The sequence below is a fragment of the Camellia sinensis genome, chromosome 12 (assembly GCF_055761805.1).
Source record: "Camellia sinensis isolate YWXY chromosome 12, ASM5576180v1, whole genome shotgun sequence".
Classification (NCBI taxonomy): Eukaryota; Viridiplantae; Streptophyta; class Magnoliopsida; order Ericales; family Theaceae; genus Camellia; species Camellia sinensis.
This window is the reverse complement of record NC_138972.1, coordinates 26,405,452-26,428,277: the sequence shown is the minus strand read 5'-3', so window position 1 is coordinate 26,428,277 and position 22,826 is coordinate 26,405,452. Positions and strand designations below refer to the sequence as shown.

The 22,826-nt window shown below is 34.5% G+C and overlaps 1 long non-coding RNA gene across 1 annotated transcript in view; it reads right to left on the bottom strand.

The window, feature by feature from the left end:
• The window catches only part of LOC145788933 (uncharacterized), a 35,891-nt gene extending 14,696 nt beyond the window's left edge, over positions 1-21,195 (bottom strand). The window contains exons 1-4 of the long non-coding RNA XR_014346083.1: positions 20,584-21,195; positions 14,110-14,213; positions 6,946-6,978; positions 6,034-6,121 (exon numbers count right to left, since the gene is read on the bottom strand). This is a non-coding gene — a long non-coding RNA (uncharacterized LOC145788933). The remainder of the gene's footprint in view (positions 1-6,033; positions 6,122-6,945; positions 6,979-14,109; positions 14,214-20,583) is intronic.
• Between the last annotated feature and the right edge of the window lie 1,631 nt (positions 21,196-22,826).

The window sequence follows — 22,826 nt, the reverse complement described above, 5'->3', positions numbered from 1 at the left end:
CTTTTTTGTCTTAGTTTTCAAACCTCCCGTGCTAGTTCTGTAAGTTTTCACAACTTACATTGGTCCCTCTTGAGATATTTGAGGTGTTCCCCACACCTACTCGAGACTGTTACACGATTTTGGCTCCCGATGGCCTATTTTCAAGCTTAAGTGTGAAAAAAATGCATCTTTTGACTTAGTTTTGAAACCGGGAGTCCCGTGCTAGTTTCGTAAGTTTCCACAACTTACATTGGTCCCTTTCGAGGTGTTTGATGTGTTTCCTGTGCCTTCTCATGACTGTTACATGATGTTGGCCCCTAATGGCCAATTTTCAAGCTTAAATGCGAGAAAAGTGGCTTTTTGGACTTAGTTTTCAAACCGGAAGTTCCAGGATAATTCCGTAAGTTTCCAAAACTTATATTGGTCCCTCCCAAGGTGTTTGAGGTGTTTGGCTTTTTTTAACCTTAAGTGTAAAAAAAGTGCATTTTTGGACTTAGTTTTCAAACCGGGAGTCCTGTGCCAGTTCCGTTAGTTTGCACAACTTACATTGGTCCCTACCGAGGTGTTTGACGTGTTCCCTACGCCTTCTCGTGACTGTTAGTCGATTTTGGCCATCGATGGCCTATTTTTAACCTTAAGTGTGAAAAAAGTGCTTGTTTCGGTTAAGTTTTCAAATCGGGGAGTCCCGTGGCAGTTTCATAAGTTTCCACAACTGACATTGGTCTCTCCCGAGGTGTTTGAGGTGTTCTCCGGGACTTCTCCTGACTGTTAATCGATTTCGTTCCCCGATGGCCTATTCGCAAGGTCAAGTGTGAAAAAAAGTGTCTTTTTCGACTCAGTTTTCACACCAGGAGTCCTACGCCTGTTCTGTAAGTTTTCAAAACTTACATTAGTCCCTCTCGAGGCGTCTGAGGTGTTCCCCGGGCCTTCTCGTGACTGTTACAAAAATTTGGCCCCCGATGGCCTATTTTCAAGCTTTAAGTGAAAAACATGCATTTTTTGACTTAGTTTTCAAACTGGGAGTCTCATGCTTGTTCTGTAACTTTCCACAACTTACATTGGTCCCTCTAGAGGTGTTTGAGGTGTTCCCCGGAAAGTCTCGCGCCTGTTATACGATTTTTGCCCCCGATGGCCTATTTTCAAGCTTAAGTGTGAAAAAAGTGACTTTTTCGACTTAGTTTTCAAACCAGAAGTGTCGTGCTAGTTTCGTAAATTTTCACAACTTACATTGGTCCGTCCTACGGTGTTTGATGTGTTCCTTGGGCCATCTCGTGACTGTTACACGATTTTGGCCCCCGATGCCTATTTTCAAGCTTAAGTGTGAAAAAAGTGCCTTTTTCGACTTAGTTTTCAAACCGGTAGTCATGTGCTAGTTCTGTAAGTTTTCACAACGTACATTGGTCCCCCTGGAGGTGTTCAAGGTAATCTCTAGGCTTTCTCGTGATTGTTAAACAACTTTGGCGCCCAATGGCCTATTTTCATGATTAAGTGGGAAACAGTGCATTTTTAGACTTAATTTTCAAACCAGGAGTCCCGTACAAGTTCCGTAAGCTTTCACACCTTGCATTAGTCCATCCCGAGGTGTTTGCCGTGTTCCCTGGGCCTTCTCGTGATAGTTACCCGATTTTGGCCCCCGATAGTCTATTTATAAGCTTAAATGTGAAAAAAGTGCATTTTTTGATATAGTTTTCAAACCAGGAGTCCCGTACTAGTTCCCTAAGTTTTCTCAACTTACATCGGTCCCTCCCGAGATGTTTGAGGTGTTTCACGGGCCTACTCGTGACTGTTACACGATTTTGGTCCCCGATGGCCTATTTTGTAGCTTAAATGTGAGAAAAATGTCTTTTAAAAATTAGTTTTCAAACTGGAAGTCCCGTGCTAGTTCCGTAAGTTTTCACAACTTACATTGGTCCCTCTCAAGTTGTTTGATGTGTTCCATGGGCCTTCTCGTGACTATTACACGATTTTGGCCCCCTGATGGCCAATTTCCAAGCTTAAGTGTGAGAAACGTGCCTTTTTCGGCTTAGTTTTCAAACCGGCAGTCCCGTGCTAGTTCTGTAAGTTTCAATAACATACATTAATCCCTCCCAAGGTGTTCCCCGCGTGCTCTACTGAATGCTACACGATTTTGGCTCCCGATGGCTTATTTTTAACCTTAAGTGTGAAAAAAGTGCATTTTTTGACTTAGTTTTCAAACCGGGAGTCCTGTGCCAGTTCCGTAAGTTTGCACAACTTACATTGGTCCCTACCGAGGTGTTTGACGTGTTCCCCACGCCTTCTCCTGACCGTTACGCGATTTTGGCCCCCTGATGGCCTATTTTCGAACTTAAGTTTGAAAAAAGTGTCTTTTTCCACTTAGTTTTCAAACCGGGACTCCCGTGTTAGTTCTGTAAATTTCTACCACTTATATTCGTCCCTCTTGAGGTGTTTGAGGGGTTTCGCTAGGGTTCTCGTGACTATCACACAATTTTGGCCCCTGATGGCCTATTTTCAAGATTAAGGCCTCGTTTGGGAACAGGCTAATTTAGTAACTTTTTGGCTATTTTGCTAAAATATGAGCTAAAAAAAACTAGTATGTTTGGGATGATTTTTTGACTTTTTACGAAAAGATGTGCAAAAAGTAGAGAGAAAAGAGAATCTTTGACTTTTTGGTATGGGTTGTTGGCTTTTTGGCTAATTTAGTAACTTTTTGGCTTTTTGGCTAAAAGCGAGGGTTCCCAAACGAGGCCTAAGTGTGAAAAAAGTGCAATTTTTGACTTAGTTTTGAAACGAGGAGTCCCGTGCAAGTTCCGTAAATTTTCACAACCTGCATTGGTCCCCCCCGAGGTGTTTGAGGTGTTGCTTGGGCCTTCTCGTGACTGTTACACGAATTTGGCCACTGATGGTCTATTTTCAAGCCTAAGTGTGAAAAAAAATGCATTTTTTTGAGTTAGATTTCAAATCGGAAGTCCCGTGCTAGTTCCAAAAGTTTCCACAACTTCTATTGGTCCTTCCCGAGATGTTTGATGCGTTTCCTGGGCCTTCCCGTGACTGCTACACGATTTTGGCTCCCCATGTCCTATTTTTAAGCTTAAGTGTGAAAAAAGTGACTTTTCCGACATAGTTTTCAAACCGGGAGCCCCATGCTAGTTCGGTGAGTTCCCACAACTTACATTGATCACTCTCGAGGTGTGAGGTGTTCCCCGGGCCTTCTCGTGACTGTTACACAATTTTGGCCCTCGATGGCCTATTTTCAGGATTAAGTGTGAAAAAAATTGCATTTTTTGGCTTCGTTTTCAAGTCGGGAGTCCCGTTGAAGTTCCGTAAGTTTCCACAACTTACAATGGTCTCTCCTGAGGTGTTTGAGGTATTCCTCGGACATTCTCGTGATTGCTATATTGTTTTCAAACCGGAAGTCCCGTGTTAGTTCTGTAAGTTTTCACAACTTACATTGGTCCCTCCCAAGGTGTTCAAGGCGTTCATTGGGCCTTCTCGTGACTGTTACACGATTTTGGCACCCGATGGCCTATTTTCAAGCTTGAGTATGAAAAAAGTGTCTTTCTCGACTTAGTTTTCAAACCGGAAGTCTCGTGCTAGTTCCATAAGTTTCCACAACTTACATTGGTGCCTCCCGAGTTGTTTGATGTGTTCCTTGGGCCTTGTCGTGACTGTTACACGATTCTGGCCCGCGATGGCCTATTTTCACAATTAAGTTTGAGAAAATTGCCTTTTTGGACTTATTTTTCAAATCGGGAGTCCCGTGCTAGTTCCTTTGAGGTATTCCCCGGGCCTTCTCATGACTGTTACACGATTTTAGCCTCCGATGGCCTATTTTCAACCTTAAGTGTGAAAAAATTACATTTTTTGACTTAGTTTTCAAACCGGAATTTCGTGCCAATTCCATAAGTTTCCACAACTTACATTGGTCCTTCCCAAAGTGTTTGAGGTTTTCCCTGGGCCTTCTCGTGACTGTTACACGATTTTGGCCCCTAATTGACTATTTTCAAGCTTCAGTGTGAAAAATGTGTCTTTTTTGTCTTAGTTTTCAAACCGGGAGTCCCGTGCTAGTTCCGTAAGTTTTCACAACTTCTATTGGTCCTTCGCAAGGTGTTTGAGGTATTCCCTGGAAAATCTCCATAAGTCGGCTGCATGGCATATGCTATACCGTACAAAATGTTGGATGACAATAAAAAGCAAATGTAAAAATGAGGATATAGACACAGACACAGACAGGAGGGGGGCACAAAAATAAGAAATGACTACATTTCTCTAAAGCTACAAGTAGCACGAAGCATAGACAATATGAGGTGCTACATTTCTCTAGAGCTACAAGTAGCATGAAGCATAGACAATATGAGGTGAAGGAGCAGAGGATGGTTTAAGAGTAGCAACGAAGGCAGAAAATATTGTCAAGAAGGAATAACAGAAACTAAGTTATAGGTGCCTCAAAGACAAAAGAAAAACACCCACAAAAAAAAAAAAAAAAAAAAATGAGAATTGAGACCATGAGAAAGGACAGTTATTCTAAAATTGAAAAATATATATATGTATATATATATATGTGTGTGTGTGTACACTAAGAACAACCATACGCAAGAGGAACCATGTTGCCAAGTAACCATGATTAGTCTGAGTTCAGTACATTGGAGTATAAGAAACATCTGAACTATCAATAATACCAAAATGCTAGAAACACTTAAAAAAAAAATACCAACAGAGCGCTTGTACATAGGTCACTTGGTATGGGATTCACCAAATATTTTGTCTAGTTGGTACGCTTGTTAGTTGTCCTAACATTTTTGTCAATAATTAAGTGATAGAGATTATATGCTATAAACCATGGAACTATTCATTGAAAATAAACCAAATATTACAAATAGCATGTGGAATACTTAATATAAGAACAGCCCTTCAGACCTCCAAATGACACGCTGCTTCCATATTGTCAATTGGAACAATTTAAAATTTTCCAAGTCAAACCACACTAGAACCAAGATAACTCCATTTGTGGCATTTGGTTAAAGTGGATCTACTTCAAATTAAACAAAAAGTTAGCTTTTTTCATAAAAACATCAAATCATGCCTCTTAGCTTATTGGTTGTTTTGGGCCCACTGATACTTGCATTGAATTTATCAACAACAAAAAAAGAATTTATCAACAAAAAAAAATTAAAAAAAAAACTTGCATTGTAGTATATTAACTTTAAAACTTGGCCCAATTGTAGCACTTTTTAAACAACCTTTGCCTAACACATTCCCAGCTGATTTTGTCGGTGTACCTAAATAAGCACCTTCAAATAGGTCTAGCAAACCCCAAACGGACCCTCAAAGACAGTTCTAGATAAAAAAATTCAAGTTTTGATACTTGTTGCCTACTTATCTAATACCTGTGAACTCACATAACCCAACCATCTAAATAAGGGGAACCAACAGGTCAGTTATTCCCCTGAATCTTTCTATATACCAAATCCACATCGTTAATTTTCTTAAAGCATCAGATAGTTCTAGAATATAGCAAAAAGCAAACAATCATACATTGATAAAGAAAAAAACCATTTTGTAATGTAGTTCTGGTGTTTAAATTTGTAGCACATTTCTGATAACTTCAATTGTAAGGCATCTGTATTACATAAGGCTGCAATCTTGAATTTTACTTCTGCCTAAGAATTGCAAACTAGTTTCAATTGGTGTAGTAAAGCTTATCTAAAGGACCATCTAAAGTTGTGAAGAAAAGATTTTGTCACATGACATATATGAAACTACATCAATCATCCTCAATACAAATTATCGTGACAAACATATACACATATTCCATTAATTGGGACTGAAGTGGGTGTACTTTAAAGGGGACGATTGGTTTAGTGGTTTTAAATTCAGGCCTAATAACCTTGAAGTAGTGAGTGTGAATACAAGGCAGCTACTTTGTACATAATGATTAAAGGTCAGCTCTGTACCTAGAACCCCATTAATAGGAACTAAACTATGTGTATTTCTATATATAAATATATATATATATATACCTTTATTGATCACTTCATTATAAGATCAAAATCAAAACTCAAGAGAATTGCTTACCTCTTCTAACCCCAATTTGATCCAAGAATGGCCCAGATTGCCTAACTAAATATGCCAAAAGTTCTGGTACATCGAGCGGTGGAACTTCCTACATCAGATATATAAGAAAAGTAGAAGAAAAGAAAACATTCAGCATAGTGTATTATAGATTGTAGGAAACTAGAATCATCAATATATCCAATCTATGACAAATGTCAATCAATCCTAAGGAACAAACATACTACACCACCACATATGAAATTTTGACTATGCCTATTGGTCTATAATTAAACCTAGGCCTGAGGTTTAGGCATCTACGTACGTGAGATGTTAGAATGTGATAAATACTGCAACATGAAACACATATCAAGGACACAATGGCATGTCAATATCCATTACAAAATGGTGTTGAACACAACCACCTTGATAAAAGAAGAAGACGAAGAAGAAAAATGGCATTCATGTCCAATACAAACACCATATTGCAAAAAAATTTGTTTTCCCTGAAGAATGAAACACAATGCTAGCCTTTCAGTCTGCACAACTACAGCAACATGAACTCCAACAGGACATGACCCTCCCAATTAATGAGTACAACCACATATCATCCAACTAACAACTCAAACATAGGATGTAGGAAAAGGATTACAATAAACGTTGGAATCATAAGATTCATATTATTGACGGCTGAGAAAACAACTTCCAGTCAACAGTGCTTATATGACTATTACGTCATTGTTGAAACAACTCTCCATTTTTTAGAAAATAAATAAATATAGATATATATATTAAATAAAATTCAATATTTTATCTCATTTTCTTCCCCTAGTGCCTTCAGAAAGAAAATATAGATTATAGACTCAAAAAAAAAAAGTTCTAAAAAAATTAACACATTAACGAATGATACATGAAGAGGAGTAGTTCAATACTAACCTTTGAATCAGTTGGGTCCTTGCAGATTGCTTTCTGCAAAATAAATAATTGGGTAACAGATTAATAACGAACATATGAATCCAGCTTGCAATTCTAACGTAAAATGAAAAATAAGTAGATATGCATCAATTACTAACAAAGATAATGATCAGGAAATTCTATCATCTAGAAACAAGTTTATACATTATTACCAAGCATTCACTTCCTATATTGGAATGAATCAAAACACATGTTATAGTTAGCAGCAACATTCGCACTAATCTTATGTTTATGGCCTTCCTTTTAATGAAAAAATGTTTATGCCTTAGGACATAACTAGTTCCTTGCATACCTTCAATGGACATGGTATGCCACTTGATGCATAAATATTTGATCCCAAATAATAGCCAGCCTCGAAAGAACATAACAAGAGTACAAGACTGACAATGTATGAAACTTAATAGTCAAACTACTGCATTTACTGCCATGCCAAAAAATCTCAATTCAAATTATAATGGATCTACAATGTTGACTTTCAGAAAACAACTAGTTGTGTCTCTCAAAAACGGAAGGAGTGATAAGAGTAGTAAAAACATTTTTACGCAGTTTGAACAGGGTGACAAGAGAAGTAAAAACATTTTTACGTAGTTTAATTTAAACAGGAAGATCCAACCTTGTGAGATCATTCCCTGTTGAATAAACCATGTTGGGAACTTTTAGAGATGCATACTTAGGTGATATACGTCCCAATGTCCCGTATTACCTTGCATGGACCAAGGATGGAAGAATAAACAGCAATCTACAACTTTAAGAAGATCATTTTTTATTGAAAATCGTAAAAGGCAATGAGTCTCATGAAGAGCCAACAAAAAATATACATAGTTTTGTAAATAAGAAAAATCCAAAAGAGCTTCAACAGGGTGCAAACCCCTACATGCAGAGAAGCAAAAATGACACACAAAAAATATCTTTAGAATTGACCAAAAAAGTCCAATGATTGCAGCAAACCCCTATAGGCCACACAGATAAACTGCTTAAAAGAAGGGAAAAAATGCTTCTATGGTCACAAACACCTCACTCCTTGAAATGAAGTCCTATACCTCTCCTTCCATAGACAACAAAAGAGGCATTAAGGACACACTTCTTAAACTACATCCTCACTTGCTCACTCTAGACCAGCAACTGGAGTCCAACAACTCTTAACACAAACTTTGGCATAAAACACGCCATCTGACAGAGGCAAAATGTAGCACGGACACGGACACGACACGGACACTCCATTCTTACATTGTGCTAATCTAACATGTATCGCCCTTAATACCAGCCATGCTTCGCTGTGGAAAAAATCATCGCAGCCACTCTATGCGAACATTTACTCTGGTGAAAGTTTCCTGCAGTTGAAATGCAAAATGTCATGCTTTTTGGTAACTATCCAGTGCCATTCCTAGGGATCAAAATCTACGTATAAATCTACGTATATCCCATGATCTACATACATCCCAAATTTTAGTTGACTTGTATAAATCTTTCTTAGCCATCTTTTGGTCAAACGACTATTGCAGTAACATTTCAAATCAAAAATTAATTTGACAATGCTAAAGATCTAGTGATTCAGATAAAGTGCTAATGCTTCACACTTAAAATGTTGTTTGGCACTTGAATAAGGTCTAGAGGAGATTTAGCCCTCAAAATGGAAAAGAATTTGCTTAGGATTGATAACATAACATGACAGAGATTATGAATTGTTCATTTTATTCAATTAAACCAGTACAAATTTGCTTTATGCCAATCAATTCTGCAATCAATATAATAATCAATTAGACACACAAAAGGATTCCCTTTTTCTTTTCTTTTTTGCTTCTTCCTGTCGAAAATCAAAATGGACAAAAACCACAGGACCCCGTAGCCAACCAATTCACCATTAGTAAGGGAAAAAAAAAAGAAAGAAACAACCCAACCCTAACCCAATTCATATGCCTTAGGTGTTGAATCCTAAAACTTGTTAGCGTGTTTCTTATACCACTAGAAATCGGTGATGTTTGTTCCTGAATGGTTGGTAGAGTATCAAGCATCCATGATATTCTGTGAATTCACCACAAATTAAACGCGATCCACCATTGACTAGGAAATCACCAAAACAAACTTGAAATGTATTAAAGTGATGTAAAACGCATATTAATCTATTGATAGTGCAAGCGAATATGGATGCTTCTCTTATTTGACAAATTTATTTTGGTTACAACTAGTTTAATTCTCCTCCCATACGAAATTGCTGGTCCATTTTAACTATTCCAAACATCCCAAAAAAATCATCTATGTTTTTTTTATTTATTCTTTCTTTCAATTTGTAGGGAAAAAAATACATTATTTATTGACCCTACTAAAATGCATGAATGCTGAAAATTGACAAACAGTTGGGGATGGAACGAGTATTTATAAATGAGATGACTTGAAGACCAATCCCATCCAAAATCCAAGTTAAAACCACCTTAGACTTTGCAAAATCGTTGGCCACTGCTCGAGCCATGAAAATCCCTAGAGATTGGGTGTCTGCTTCCACTTGAGATCTCAGTTTTTTAATAGATTGGGTGTCTGCTTCCACTTGAGATCTCAGTTTTTTAATAGATGGAAACAAAGTTGATTGAAAACTCACAATTTTCATGCAATGGAAGATTTTTTCTTTCAAGCTTGTCCCTTAGCTATCCTTCAAGTCAAAAGTTTTCCTATAAAAAATTGGATATGTTGTGGCTAATATTTTCCTTTATACTTTTGTTTGGATTTGACTTGCTTTCATATGTATTTTTTCTTCTATGATTTTGCTAAGCAGTCAAGTCACACAAGGAGGGTTCTTTCCATTCTAGTTGCTCCCAATATGTATTATTATTTCTTCTATGATTTTGCTAAGTAGACACAAAGGAGGAATAAAATGATTGATATTTGCTCCCAATAGGTATTATTTCTTCAATTGTGATTTTGAAGGTTGGAACTAGTCCTCCTATGCATTTATACATCAACTTCTCAGCACACCAAAATCCCATCCAATCAATTTCCATTTGATTCAAATTCTTGTTAGCCCTCCAACACATAGGAGAATATAATGATTGATGTTGGCCCTCCAGTACTACTAAATCAATGACAGCCTAAGTTTTCTAATCCAAGATTAAATAGTCTGAGAATTCAACATGACCAGCCTTAAGACAACCAACTTTATTTTGTTCATGTTGTACCTCAAGGGGGAATAATGAAGGAGAATTTTCCTCTTCCCGGTAGATAAAATCCAGAACGAGACACAAGAAGAAATTCCGGGCAAAAATTACATAAGAGGGAAAAAGGCCAAACTATACATCAACCCATAAGCTAAATTCTTCCGGCAAATCAATCAAGAAACAAAAGAAAGAGATTCCTAATAGTATTTATCAAGAGAGAGAGAGAGAGAGAGAGAGATTCCTAACAGTAATCTACGTTACACGGACTCGGGTGCGGATATCAGGTACGGGTGTGCATCTAAGGGTCGGACACTTTAAAATTAAAAATTAAAAATTAAAAATACGTGGATACGGATCCAAATTAGGATACGGATATGGAGATACGTTAAATAGTTATTTTTAAATATATTTATTATATGAAGATGAGTTTAAAAAGTTTAAGGAATAACAAATTTTATTAAAAAAAATAACAAATAAATAATGAATAAAAATTATAAACATTATTTTAGACATAAAATAAATTATATTATATATGATAAAATAAATTATTTTAATTTTAGACATAAAAGTTATGTTATTTATGATATATTATATTATATAATATTTTTTTGAATAAATAATATTATATTATATTAATATAATTTATATTATATATAATTCAAATTATATTAAAAAGAAAAGTCAGAGACCTATAGAAATAAAAATTGTGTTAGCTTCGCAGAGACGACGGAAGGGGAAGACCTAGAAAATTGGTTGGTAGAGCAATGACTTCGCAGAGACGACGAAAGGGGAAGACGACGAAGAGAGTCCGAGATCGAGATCAAAGGGGAAGACGACGAAGCACAGTACATCGACTTCGCAGATCAATCGATGATCTGCAACCGATTGAAGTCGAAGGCCAGGTTCTCCCCTTGCTCTCTTCTCTTTCGATTCTTCTGCCGTATCCGTTTCTAAGAAGCCGTATCCCGCACCCGTACCCGTGTTGTCTCGACACAGGTACCTTCGAAATTCCAAAGAGTCCATGTAACATAGGTAGAGGGAAAGAAACTTGAGGCAACAGAAGATGGGCAACCCACAAACACTCATCCACAGGAGCCGAAATACATAAAGAGAGGCTAGGACAACCCTCACAAGGGTCGACTAGGCCAGAGGAGCCTTCGGCTGAAGTCGAAACAGCTCTGTGGGACCTTGGCTGGTTCCCACAGAGACTCAGAGGCAACAAAAGATGGGCAACCCACAAACACTCATCTACAGGAGCCAAAATACATAAAGAGAGGCTAGGACAACCCTCACGAGGATCAACTAGGCCAGAGGGGCATTCGGCTGAAGTCGAAACAGCTATATGGGACCTTGGTTGGTTCCGACAGAGACTCAGGGACCAGCGATACAGGATGGGTGGTGATAGGTGATGGCTGGTTGATGGTAGCGGTTGTGTGAGTGACGGTTTTTAGGGTTTTGGCTACCATATAATTTAAGAGAATACAAAGCTTGAGTGATGATTTATCACCTTTTATATTAATCAATCAACTATTACAAAAGGAAGCCCTAAGGCAATGATTAAGGAATCACCTTTTATATTGATTGATTGACTGACTGATTAAGGAATCACAATCAATCAATCACAATCACAATCTAATCTAAATAAGGAAATATTCTAACAGCTTCTGCTACTATAACACCCATCTCAAATCATAACAATTGTTCACTTTGAGCTAGGCCCTCAAGGGTTTAAAGCATGTTGTTACTTGGAAGGAATATGAACTCATTTATATAGCCCAGGAACTTCTCCTACCTAGACGATGTGGGATGGAATGTGATGTACAATAATGAAAGTGAATTCACTTATATAGCATACTTAACCTAAAATAATAACCATACAAAAATTCTTTGACAAGGAGGAGTAATGCCCTTGGACTACTGCACGTACTTGAGTCAATAAAGGTGAACACTTTTGCAAGTGTCCCAACAATTGTTGGGCAAGAATGGACATAAGAGCATAGTCAACAAGTATTCATTATTGTCTAAACATCTATTCAACACCAAAATTGCCAAGTGAAAGAAATGTCCTCAATATCATTACCTTCCATTTGGGCAAGTGTACTAATGAAGTTTTACCAGTAAATACACTAGCTCATAGTTGTCAAATCGAGATTCGTATCGTGAATCGAAATGACCTCGTACCGAATCGCGAATCGAATCGAATCGTGAATCGTAAAGATTCGGTCACTTTTTCTAAATTACTTAAAAATATATATCTACACATTTAGATGTTAAATGTATCTTATGAATATAAAATATTTAGACTTAAATCAACAAAATTGTTATTTTGAAAGATAATCACGTAATTTAATAGGTAAGAAGTTAACAAAGATTCCTATATAAAATCACAATCTTACCTTTTTTTTTTATTTTTTAGATATTTTTTATCAACCATTCTTAATAAAGATAAAAACCAAATAGACAAACTATTAATTTCTAAAGTAACAATAGTTAACAATGATATTGATATTTGGACAATAAGCATATATACTTTTCTAAGTAAGAGTGAGCAAATAATAAGAAAGGATTATTTAGGATATTTTATTTTAAAGCCTAAAACATTTTAAAAGGTATAACTGACCTCACATATGTAATATTCAATTTAATAAAATAATAATAGATAATTCATAGTATAACTTTAATCTTAAACATCTTTAGAAGATATATTACAATTTTTTGAAGGGGAAAAAAATGAGAAGAAATGTTAAAAATATGTTAGGTCTGATTGAATCTGATTGAATCTGATTGAATCCTATAAAAAAATTCCATGATCACTAAAATAACAACAAATCATATATATATGTTGATTATTTTGGTATTAAATGTTATTAGAAGTTGTATTATGTCATTTTCACTAAAAAGATGGAAAAAATGAGTCGAAAATATGTGGAACACAATAATTTTAAAAATTGCATGAATCGTAAAAAGTGAATCGAATCGTGAATCGATTGTGAATCGTGCGATTCACTAGAGATTCACTTCCAAAATAGATTCACTCATAGATTCGTATCGATTTTGCAAAAATTGCGTATCGAATCGTGAATCGAATCGCGAATCGTAAGATTCTGATAACAGAGCACTAGCTATGTACTAAACGGAGAGGAGGGAAAGATGAATTGAGCACTCACAATACCCATAATTACTGTAAAATCCAATGACAAATTAGCAGACGTTAATCAAGTTTTTGAATATTCTACTGAAATCAAACCTTCAAGTAGCAAGGCAAGACATTGTTGATTGCCTAAATTTCAGTTTTCCCATCCTTTCTGGATAGTTCCTAGCATCCTAAATTTCTAGATGAAATAAATGAACATTCACCTTAAACATGCTTTCATATTATGCCAGCCAAACCACATGTTATGAGTATACTTGAAACAATGGCATTTGGATCTTGTATGCACAGCGACATGCAAATTGTCTTATTATTGACTATATTGACACTTACGATATTTAACTCGCAAAGACAACAATTCTATCAGAAACTTTATTAGTCACATTACTCTCTGGATAGTTTCTGATCCAACTGAAGATGAAGCAATTTCCATGTGTCTTTTCAATAAAGTAGGTATATAAGAACAACATGCAATCATTTATTTATCTGAGCTGCGAACTCCCGTCTCTGTTATTTGTTCATAGCATGTAATGGACCTCTCTAATAATAACTAAAACAAACATGCAATGTATAACAAGTATTGCAGGCATGCACAGAGTGATCTTGTAAGCTCTGTGTAAACTGAAGTCTAAATGCTTCATTAGCATGTTTTTGAACAGATACTTCATTAGCCTGTTTACTAATGCCAAAATTAAGGACATTTTGCATCATCGATACTAAATGTACGTCCTGGACAAAACAAATATATAAAGGGAAGGAAGTGTCAATCATAACATATGTATCAGTAATATAGTAAGTTAGAGCTTCTCGGAGCAACAATGAACTCACCTAACATTGTTTGGGGTAAGCTCATTGAGTGTTGATTCAATAATGGTTGGGCTGAATTTAGGGGGCAAGGATGACCCCACTAGCCAATCATTAGGAGGATACAACTGCAAAATAATTTCAAACGAACAGTTGATGTCAGCAAAGCAAGTGACTGCTGAAGAAACAACAATCACTCAGACTGAGTTTGAACAGGATGAAGATGGGGAAAGAGAACAAAAATTCAACTATTTAATTTCATGTATTTGTTTAGCAGGAGAAGGGTGGAAAATACAACAAAGTTAAATATCTTATACAACCCACACCAGAATGGCAACTTTGCTTCTAGATTCTTACAAAAAAATACAGTCACTTTTTTCTCTCATTAAAGTAGCCAACTATTGTAACTTTCTCATAAAAAATTAAACTAAATGCAAATGAGAAAATAAATTTTCCTTTCACCTTTTCTTTCACTTCACTATCTATCACTTTTGTTTTCCATCATATTTTTTACTTAATCAAATGGACCCTCAAGATTCTCATTGAAAAGTTGAAGTGCAAAGCAAGAAGCCAAAGAAAGAGAAGCAGAGAAAAGCTAAACTTCTTAACTACATCTTGTAAAAAAAATAAATAAAAAGTGAAAAAAAAAAAAAAAAAGAAGAAGAAGAAGAAGAGAGAATCAAAAACTACACTCCAGTCTATCAAAGAAACGTCTCCAGGAAATATCGAATTAGTAGTGGCTTATCTCCAAAAACCGGCTTTGTATGAATTTTACTTGTCAAAACAAGTCTAAGTTGAGATTGAGCCTAGCTCCTATGCTACTGAACCAAGCTCAAGCTCCTTGTACTTGGCCGGCTTCATCTCATTTACAGTCTAGATGAAGTGGGAACCTTCACCTTCATCTAGCACAAGTTAGCATAATAAACTAACTCAGCTTGCTTAATATTCAATGATCCAAACTCATCAAGGCAAGTGGTGGGTTGCTCTTAAATTATCCTCCAACAATGCTTCACTGCAAAAAGTAGCATCAATCTTTTCCTACTTAAATGGTACAAATAAAATTCCACATAAAGACTTAAATATATAAATAAAACCATCAAAGCAATCATGGCTTACTAAGCCAAACCAAGCCTTAGCAAGCTCATCAAATAAATTGAATTCTACACCATTTATAAGTGAGCTTGACTTGTGAACTGAAGCTTGTACCCTATACAGCTTTCTGTAAAGAATGCACCTCGGACAGTAAAAAACAATAAACATCAGGAAAAGAAGAAATTATACCATTCAAAACCAATCAACCACCTCTGAATTCAAATGACAAAACTTTTTTTTTTTTTTTTTTTGATCAGCAAAAATAGAATTTATTGAATAGATCAAAAAAGAGGCAAGGATGAGGCATCCTCTACAAGTAAGAAAACACAGAAAGAAAATGCATCTCCACAAAACAAAAAATAAAATCCAGAAACAACTCCTAATCCAATAACCACTTGCATATTCATGCCACTGTCATCCATCTAAGAATAATCATGGGGAGAATTTGGCTAACCATGGGCCAAGCAACTTTTCAACCCCCAGTTAGCAGATAAGTGGGATCTCAAGGATGAAAAGTTCAAAGGATAAATTATTTATCAAAAAAAAGTTCAAAGGACAAATCAAAAGATGCGCAGCTTATTCATTATTTCATCCTCTTGGAAAGAAGATTAAAAAAAGAAGACTATCAAGACATAGCACAAGGATGGTAACTGAGACTGGTACAACATCCAAAAAAATGAACATTCTGTCGACAAAAGAATTTGAAGAGGGTTGCACATGCTACTTTTATAAGTATGGTGGGAACCGTATGTTAAAAATGAAATTGCAATTGTCATTTCCTTTTTCCATTGTTATAAAATCCTGTTTTCTCATAAAGTTTGTACAAGAGACTATCAGGTTTGAAAGAATTTTGGTCATCATTGAAAAGAATATACAAAATAAAAATAAAGAAGATAATCCAAATTCTTAATTAAAAATCGACACAAAAATAAGAAGAAAAACATCTCCACAAAGGTAAATAGCCTAAAATTGCAATGCTTTCTAATGCAATATCATGCACAAGGATCAAAATTTTGTTGCAGCACGACATTTAAAAAGACTCCGAAAAAGGAATATCTAGTAAACATGCCACAAATGCAATGGAAATAGCAAAAAAAACTTTGAAAGACAGGTGAACACTTGAAGCACAGAAGAAGATTTATTAATGCATATTAAAATAATTTCCAACAGCGCTATTACAGCAAAAGCACACTTAGGACAGTTTCAAAGCTGATATTCTTTTGTACTATAAAATAATCATAGACAAAATATAACGTTGTCATATGAACTCAACATTTTAACACAAGTAAAACAATTTAAAATAAAGGTCATAGCAATTAGAAACTAATATTCCAAAAGATCTTCCAATTATTCTGATATTGGTTCACCTCTTCTCCTTATCTACTTATTCTCGAAGAAATTCGAGAATTTTTTATGCATGTGCTTTTGGGTTCTAAAAACTCAACAATAAGGCTAAAAGAATAATAACCTTTTGTTCTTTTTAGACTATATTGCTGTCGACAATAAATTCAAAATAATAATAATAATAACCATCCCAAACATTTTACGAGCAGTTTTCAGTTTTTTATGAAAAGTTTATTTTTATGAATATCAGCATTTTGGTTTTGCAACCAAGCTTTATTGTACTAGAAAGAAAAGACATTCAGCTAATTCCATGCAAAGAGAATTTTCATTTCTGTACAGATAAAATAGATTCAAAGAAACTTTGATGTCAAATGCGTTGTCTAATTCCCCTGCTAAAATGAATATAGAGACCATCACTCTGGTCCACTATTGCCATATATGACCAAGCTTTGAAACCATACTGTTTAAAGTCTCATTTTCAAAAGAGATGCCTACAAAATTAGGGCCACCATTATACAGAAGCTCCAACAACTCAAGGAACTAGACTATCTAAACCAGTAAAGATCATGTTATTGCCCATAAACTACGCATGATACGAACATGCCGACACAGGAAATTTCCAAAATATCAAGACATAACACAATAGTAATCCAAAAAAGGGCTCAATATCAAATGTTTCGACTCCAAAATAAAAACTACACCTCCATTAACGATTCTCCTGTTGTGCTCCTAGATGCATCACCAAAAACAAATCACTAAAGACTCCGGCCCATTTCTTTCTTCTTCCCTTTTTTTTTTTTTGACAAGTAAATATATTAGAAAGGTGCCAAAAAAAAGAGCACAGTCACCACTTTACACCGGCTATGTTTGATTTCGGTTTGGATTAGGCAGATAAGATACCCCCGAATGTGTAAGCCAGGCAAAGGCATTTTAGTCATTCACATGCAAAAGAGTTATCCCCAGTTTAACTGTCCCACCCCTAGGACAAAATAATCCCTCATATGTAGGTAAAGGGGTCACGCGGGATTAGCTATTCTGAGCAACTTTTGCAGTACCAAATGTGGGATTATTTACGAAACAACACAAGGATGAGGGAGGAGTCACAAGTCACTACATCTTAGTTGCCAACTTCATATGCAAATGGAAATACAGCATGAGTTACGTCAGACAGATCAGTAACAAAGGCACATACGCTTCCACAGTCCACCATTAACAATTTCCCACTAATAAAAGCCAACATAACTTGATCATTCATTTAAGAATGGAAGTCAATGGCTTTCATGGATGAAATAAATAGACTTGGTTATCAAAAAGAGGACAAAACATGTTCTTCTCATGCAATATATATATATATATCTCGAGCTTTTTTTCTCTTGCTAAAAAAATAAAAGAACAGAATTCGATGTACATCATGTACTAAACAAGCTCTTAAATACTTAACACTGATAATTAAACAGCCAAGACATAGATAAAAGATACTTGCAAACTGCCTTCAGACACAAAGAAAGAAAGAAAGAAAAAAAAATTCAATGAAAAGGAAACCACAGTGCAATCAATTTCAGAGTCAGGAATTTACGAGATTACTAGAATGTTCTACGAGAATTTCACACAAATTCTACAGATACAAGTTGAGAATTCAAACAACTAAATTTGGCACAATTAATATGTATATATGTAAATATATAGCACATATTATGTATGTTAAATTACTAACCCCGTCAATTGTGTCAATTAATATGTATATATGTAAATCTCTGTTATCAGAATCTTACGATTCGCGATTCGATTCACGATTCGATACGCAATTTTTGCAAAATCGATACGAATCTATGAGTGAATCTATTTTGGAAGTGAATCTCTAGTGAATCGCACGATTCACAATCGATTCACGATTCGATTCACTTTTTACGATTCATGCAATTTTTAAAATTATTGTGTTCCACATATTTTCGACTCATTTTTTCCATCTTTTTAGTGAAAATGACATAATACAACTTCTAATAACATTTAATACCAAAATAATCAACATATATATATGATTTGTTGTTATTTTAGTGATCATGGAATTTTTTTATAGGATTCAATCAGATTCAATCAGATTCAATCAGACCTAACATATTTTTAACATTTCTTCTCATTTTTTTCCCCTTCAAAAAATTGTAATATATCTTCTAAAGATGTTTAAGATTAAAGTTATACTATGAATTATCTATTATTATTTTATTAAATTGAATATTACATATGTGAGGTCAGTTATACCTTTTAAAATGTTTTAGGCTTTAAAATAAAATATCCTAAATAATCCTTTCTTATTATTTGCTCACTCTTACTTAGAAAAGTATATATGCTTATTGTCCAAATATCAATATCATTGTTAACTATTGTTACTTTAGAAATTAATAGTTTGTCTATTTGGTTTTTATCTTTATTAAGAATGGTTGATAAAAAATATCTAAAAAATAAAAAAAAAAGGTAAGATTGTGATTTTATATAGGAATCTTTGTTAACTTCTTACCTATTAAATTACGTGATTATCTTTCAAAATAACAATTTTGTTGATTTAAGTCTAAATATTTTATATTCATAAGATACATTTAACATCTAAATGTGTAGATATATATTTTTAAGTAATTTAGAAAAAGTGACCGAATCTTTACGATTCACGATTCGATTCGATTCGCGATTCGGTACGAGGTCATTTCGATTCACGATACGAATCTCGATTTGACAACTATGATGTAAATATATAGCACATATTTATTGATAAGGATGGGGGCCTATTAAACTACTGCCATCAACATCAAATTGCAAAATTAACACCAACTTATATTTACATATGTATCCACCGAAATTTTCCATTATTAGGGTGAGCAAGTTTGATTATTGTGCCATGTCAAGTTTTGATACATTTTTTTTTTGAAACATGATTTAATTTTTATTTTTAAATAGATCCGGCTGTATAAATAAATAATGTAACAAAAGGACATAATGTTGAGATTAGGATTTATGGAAACTAGTACTAAGTACATAAGGTTGAGATTAGGGTTTCAAGGAAATGGATTCCCCAAAATCAAATTATGAAAGGTTGGTCCCCCTAATGCAATCCTTGAAGTCTGCAACTTTTCCTCAAGTCACAAAAGAGATAATCATAGTAAACCAAAAGCATTTTAGATTCTCAAAAACCTATACCCCAAGCCCATTAAACTAAAATAATCAACCCAAACAAACTTTTTAATCCCAACTAAAAAAAATCTCAACTCTAAAAAGCCAATTAAAATTTTTTTTTGCCAAACCACAACATAATATAGATATAATATTTATTGGTGGGCCAGTTTTCTAATTGAATCTTTGTGTAATGGGTGCAAGCCACACACCCATTAAACTGAAAGACTAAAATCTTTATTATCTGCTTGGTTTGTATGATATTTGGTAGCTTACCTAACTTAGTGTGATTTGATTGTTTCCATCATGTAAACAAAAATTGGATGTAAAACACAGAAAATTTTCTATTGTTGATAGATTAACCTTTGGGGCTTTGTCATTGAAAAGATGAATATTATCAGAATTTGATATGGAAAAACAAAACCATGGTGTATTAATTTGTTAATCTACTCTCAGAAAGACACTGCAGCGTGGGGATCAAAGGGCTGAACCTGTCAAACTTTGAGCAGTCAATGGCACCAACAACAAGTGTAATTCAAGATTTCCGGTATATATATGAACTATCGTTTTTATTCCGTTTTTATTATGTCCATGTTATCTTAGGTTAACAACAATGTGATTTGGGATTGCAGGATTCAAAACAAAGGTGAAAAAGATACTTGCAAACTGCAATCAATTTCAGACACAAAGAAACAAAGAAAAAAAAAAAAAATCAATGAAAAGGAAACCACAGTGCAATCAATTTCAGAGTAGGGAATTTACGAGATTACCAGAATGTTCTACGAGAATTTCACACAAATTCTACAGATACAAGTTGAGAATTCAAACAACTAAATTTGGCACAATTAATATGTATATATGTAAATATATAGCACATATTATGTATGTAAAATTACTAACCCTGTCAATTGTGGCGAAAATGGACGTGTTCTTGAAATCCCCCGTGACCTCCCAATCCCCAGCCGTCGAATCAGTGCAGACGACATCCGGGTCGGGTGGATGCCGCCACAGCAGGAAGAAGCGATTTCCTCCCAATCGTTTTTTTAAATTTTTTTCCCCCTAAACGTCTCTCTCTCCCCTCCCCCATTCCCCCCTCTCTCTCCCCCCTCTCTGTTTCTCTCTCTAGGGTTTCCCTGCCCTCCCATGGCTTCTCACCTCTCTTCTCTGTGCAGGTTTCTCTTCAAATCTCTCCTTCTTCGAAGCCGTTTTGGGAATCTTCAACGTTTATGGAGTGAGAGACATGGTGAATTCACATAATTTGACGGGGGACGATGCTGGATCTATCGTTGGGGAGAAGAGAACGGAGAGGACGTTGAATTGGGGGTTCCGTTGCCGAAGAAGGCGAGGGATGGAGGCGGATTGGTTGGGAATGTGAAGAAAGTGGAGGAGGAGGTGGACGACTGTCCATTCCAGAGAGAGAGAGAAACCCTAACCAAAACTTTTGACAGAGCGATAGTGGGTTCGGGATGTGAGCTTAATCGCAAATGAGAGAGGAGGATAAAAAGATATAGCCGTTGTTGGGTACCAAACACCCACCTCAAAATTCTAATAAAAATCCTCATAACCAAATTCTTTTGAAATTGTAATTCTAATAAAAAAAAAAAATCAAAATTCAAAATTCTTTTTTAAATATGTAACCAAACACACAACTTAAAATTTAATTTAAAATTCTTTTCAAAACTTGTAACTAAACTCTTTTTAAAATTTTATTTAAAGAAAAATTTTAAAAAATATTTTTTTATTTTATGTTTTAAGATAATGATTTTATTTTTTAAAATATTTATTTTTTTTAATTTAAAAAAAAAATTGGATGGCCATATATATCTAAACCATAACAAATTATTTGGCCAATACTTAAAAAAATAAGGGCAAATTACAAACACCCTCTCGAGGTTTGCTGAAAATACAAATTCCCCCTGAGGTTTGAGAAATTACATCCTGCCTCCTGAAGTTTATATTTCCATAACAAATTGCCCCCTGAGGTTTTTATTTTCATACAAATTTCTCCCTAATTTGATATGCAAATTTGACCTTCAGGGAGCAATTTGTAATTTCTCAAACCTTAGGGAGAATCTGTATTTTCACCAAACCTCGAGGGGTGTTTATAATTTGCCCAAAAAATAACAAAAAATATTTTTCAATAAAATAAAAAAATAAAAATATATATTTTGATTAAAAAGTTTTTGAATTGAGTTTTTGGTTTTGAGTTATATATTTGGTTATGAGTTTTAAAAATAGTTTTTGAATTGAATTTGGAGTTATGTGTTTGCTTATGATTTGAGTGTGGAGTTGTGTTTTGAATTTAAAAAATTTACAAAAATGAAATAAAATATTTAAAATGAAAAATAAATTTTTCTTAAACGTTTTTAAATATTTAAAAGAAATAAATTCGAAAAATTTCAAAATACAACTCAAAATTCAAAAATTTAAAACTCAAAATACAACTTAAAACTCTTTTCAAAACCCAAAATTCTTTTCAAAATTCAAAAACTCAAAAATATTTTCAAAACTCATAACCAAACACCACCCTCAAAATTTTAATAAAAATTCTGATAACCAAATTCTTTTGAAATTGTAATTCTAATAAAAAAAAATTTAAATTCTTTTTCAAATGTGTAACCAAACACACGACTCAAAATTTAATTCAAAATTCTTTTCAAAACTCGTAACTAAACTTTATTTAAAATTTTATTTAAAGAAAAATTTTTAAAAATATTTTTTTATTTTATGTTTTAAAATAATGATTTTATTTTTAAAAATATTTAATTTTTTTTTAATTTTAAAAAAATTTGGATAGCCATATATATCTAAACCATAACAAATTATTTGGCCAATACTTAAAAAAATAAAGGCAAATTACAAACACCCTCTCGAGGTTTGGTGAAAATACAGATTCCCCCTGAGGCTTGAGAAATTACATCCCGCCCCCTGAGGTTTATATTTCCATTACAAATTGCCCCCTAAGATTTTTATTTTCATACAGATTCCCCCCTAATTTGTTATGCAAATTTAACCTTCAGGGGGCAATTTGTAATTTCTCAAACCTTAGGGGAGAATCTGTATTTTTACCAAACCTCGAGGGGGATGTTTGTAATTTGCCCAAAAAATAACAAAAAATTTAAATATCATATAAACAATCTCTA